We start from the raw sequence: 4,047 nt of genomic DNA on the forward strand, positions 1-4,047 counted from the left end.
TATAGGACTCAGCTGAGAAGGCATCCCCAATAGTGCCTACCCCTTAACCTCCTGTAAAGCCGCTCCCTCTTCTGGGGGCCACCCCTTGACAAAGACTCTCTCTTTGACCGAACTTGAGCCACGCTGCCCTGAGCCCTTTCATGCCCGTGCCTCAGCCTTGGCCTGTAAAGTCTTGAACAAACACCGACACAGTGTCTCACAGCTCAAGGCTGCACCCCTAGGATGACCCTAGCCCTCCTTAAAGCACCCGCCTGAGAAAGATCAAGGCTGCTGGAAGAACTTACAGTCTGTTCCAGCCCACGCGAGGACAGGGCCCCTGTCCCAGCCTCTGTGGGAGGGCAAGCCTAACTTCCATAGGCGCCATCAGCAAACCCAGAAGGGATTCACATGGACCAACAACCACTTCTTGTGGCTTTTCACTTCCCTGACCCTTCTAAGCCCCCATTCACCCCCTTCCCACTCCCTCTGTCTCGCTCTAAAATGCCCGATCACCTCTGAACCCATTGAAGTTGAGTTCAGTTCACACTGGACTCTTTCCCTGTTGCATTAGCTATTCCTGAATAAAACCTGGCCTGACCACTCTCACTCATGGCCGGCTTTGTTTACCTTTGACTTTCCTCCCCCAAGACCTTGCTTGCCCCTTGGTCGTGGCTTTCACCAGCTCTGTCTCCCCATTTATCTGTGATTTTCAAGGAGAAGGGACAGCGTCCAGCCCAAGGCTTCACCCGTGGCAGAGGGGTGGGGACACGGGTGGAGAAGTTCTGGAAAAGAGCAGGGGGTCTGAGACCTGGCTTCCCCCTTCCTAGCTGTCCCCAGCAGCCCTCTGAGCCTCAGTTTGCTCATCAATCCAATGGCGATCATTGTCTGGTTCCTGAAAGGATGCGCAAGATGCTGTATGTAAAAAGCCAGGATGTGCCAGTGACTCCAGTTCATCGACGGAGTGAATGGACACATTTGCAATTGTCTCATGTTCCTTCCAGACTCTAAGCTCTAGGTGGCCAGGGATGTGCTTTCCTCTGTGTCCTTTCTAGCTCCCGGACACTGCTAGGCACTTAGCAGGTGTCCATTCAGTCCCTACTGATTGGGGATTAACGTCACCAAGAGGGAGAAGGAGAATCAGGTGAGAGGGTGCCCTGGGGTTCCAGGGACAGGTGGCAGAGGCTGGCTTCATGGGAGAAGGGGCTCAGGGAAGTCCGGGGAAGCCTGGGCCACCTGCTTCCTGCGCTATCCTCCCCTGAGCTGGGGCACAGAACGTGTGGTCAATGTTTGCTCAGTAGTGCAGGTGGCTTTGGGGTTAGACAGACCTGGGTTTGGACTCCAGTTCGGCTGTCCAGTCTGCTGTGTGACTTAACCTGGCCAAGCTGTTTCCTGGTCTGTGAAATGGGAGTGGCAACACCTACCTACCGTGTAGAGTTATGGAGAAGGTCACAGGGGAAGCTACAGCTTTCAGCACCTGCGCCACGCCTGGGCCTCTTGGGATCCTCCGGCAGTCCTGCAAGGTGGCTGTTGTCACCTCTATTTTACAAATGGGGAAACTGAGGCTCTGTAGCTCGTGGCTTAGGGTACAAACCTAGGTGGTACTAGAGCCATGCCTTGAATCCAGGTGAGGACACCTGAGAACTGTTGATCACAGGGCAGCCTGGCCCAGCTGGGTGGATGCTGGTGCCACCTTGGCGGAGAGCAGGGAGGGTGGGTGGGTTTTGGCCAGGTGAGGTTGAGGGGCTGATCTACTTAGTATGAGTTGTCCCTGAGGTAGGGCCACAAGTTCCACCCGGAATTGAGGGCATGGTCCCCCACTCCAGGGTGTGAAGGAGAGAGGCTTTGGTGACAAGGCTGAGCTGAGCCGAGATCACACAGCTGGCAGGAGGGGCGCATGCCCCCAGGGAGCCCACGTTGTGGGCAGGGCAGCAGGCAGGCAGGTGAGCAGAGGTGGACTTCTGTCGGGGGCAACCCTGCCGCTGGCCCCACACCCCAACCCCGCCTCCTCCCCCAGGCACAGTCCAACCCCCGAGACTCTGAGCAGGAGTCAGGTCCTTGGTTGCCATAACAACTGGATCCCGGCAGTAAAAATAGTAACTTATTTTTTATTCAACTTCTTTTGCTCTTGGAGAAGAAGAAAATCCATTTCCAGGCTTGTGTTTCAATTCAGGGGTCTCTTCTGGGGCCCTGAAGATCCCACTGTTTCAAGGTCAGCGTCAGGCAGGAGCCAGGAGAAGGCCAGCAGCCCTGGGAGGTGCAGCCCCGGCCTCCAGGGAGCTGTGGTCACCAGTGGCTGCCCCAGCTGGGCCTGGACTCCCTGCGGAGAAAGGGCTCCAGCCCCAGGGCAGCCTTGCACCTTGCAAGGGCTGTGCTGGGAAGGTGTTGCTGGTACCTGGGGCCAGGTGTGTCCTACTGCAGCTGACAGTGAGACCTGGGCCTGTGGGGTCAGAGCAACAGCCACAGAGGTCAAGGTCAGGGCAGAAGCTGTGAAATACAAGGTGATGCGAGGGGATGAGAGGCGCTGACCGTGAGCCTCACTCATTTCGTGACTGGGGTAAGAAGCACATGTCCCGGCCCAGCCAGGACACCCAAATGTATACAAGCAATTGAAACCAAAGTTTCACGAACATGACTTATCCTCACTATGCACGAGTGCTCCCTCGGTTGTTTCTTCTGTCTCATTTGGTTTTAAGAGCTGCTCACCACTGAGTTGACGCCGAGATCTCACAGCGTAGCTGTGCCGCGGAACTCTGAGGTTGGAAACGGACCGATTGGGTAGCCACCAGCCGCATGTGGCTAGTGTGGTGAGGTACTGCATTTTTTATTTCACTTCATCTTACTGAACATGTACACAGTCACGTGAGGCTGGCGGCTGGCGTACTGGAAGGCGCAGCTCTAGCAAGTCGAGATGAGCAAGTTGAAACCCAGGCCTCTAAATCCTTCTAGCTTGGTCCTCCCACCAGTGGCACCACTACTTACCCAGGGGGCCAGCTGGAAACCTGGGGGTCCTTCCTGACTCCTCTGTCCCCCTCACCCCTAGGCTAATCCACCTTTAGAGTCTAGTGGGTTTTGCCTCCTAAGCACCCCTGCACCCCTCCTCCTGCAACCCCTGAACCTCCACCCCCCAGCCCTGCAATGGCCTCTGAATGCATCTACCTGTAACCTTTGTGGTTCTCACCAAATACAGGTGTGTGCCCACCTGTGCCCGGCATTTGGCACACAGAAATGAATTAGATGGAGTCCCTTTGTCTTTTTCCTTCTTGTTCTGGCTGCCTTGGGGCAGAGGGCATGGGTGGGATTATCCTCCGAACGCGTAGTAGGATCTCAAATAAAGCCTTCTTATAAAAAGTAACGGGGTGTAGTGACATCCACATGAAAAAAAAAGTAATGGGGAGCAGGGGCTTGGGAACGAAAGGAGAAGGGGAAGAGTTGTGAAGTATGTGGGAATGAGGGTCCTTCCCTTCAATTTGGGGACAGTCCTTGGGTCCCCCAGGTGGTGTCGACATTTCCCCTATGTGGAAGGCTGTCTGGCCTCCCTCAGTCCCCCAGGGTGTCCAGCCTTCCGCAAGGAGCCCGGCCAAGGTCTCCTGAAGGAGAAAGCTGGGTTTTGTAGAAGGTCGGGGGTGGGTTGGGGTGCGGGCAGATCCTGGGCACGGTAGCATCCGGCGACCAGAACCGAACATCCGCGCCTCGGGGTCATGAGGGTCCCTGGAGGCCGCTGGCCTCCTCGGGCGGGTCGCTGGGGCCGTCGCACCTCGCAGGGACACGAAGGCGGGCGGCGCGGGCCGCGGGGAGGCCGGGCCACCGGCGGGGGGGCGCTCTGGGGCCAGCCACGCAGGGGGCCCCTGCCCCTGCCAGCCCAGCCCGGGCCCGCAGGGTGCCGGCGGCTCCGTCCGGTCCCGGCCTCCTTCTGCTCGAGGAAGGACCACGGGCGGAGGGTCGGGCAGGCGCCGGCTTCGGAGCTCCTAGCCACTGCCCGCCGCCCTCACCCCAGAGACGGCAGGGGACGCGGGCCGGCGCCCGGGGACTGGAGATGGGCTGCGCGCGCGGCCGGAGCCCCCCGCCCCC

Source organism: Propithecus coquereli, unplaced genomic scaffold (assembly GCF_000956105.1).
Source record: "Propithecus coquereli isolate 6110/MARCELLA unplaced genomic scaffold, Pcoq_1.0 Scaffold137, whole genome shotgun sequence".
Taxonomy (NCBI): domain Eukaryota; kingdom Metazoa; phylum Chordata; class Mammalia; order Primates; family Indriidae; genus Propithecus; species Propithecus coquereli.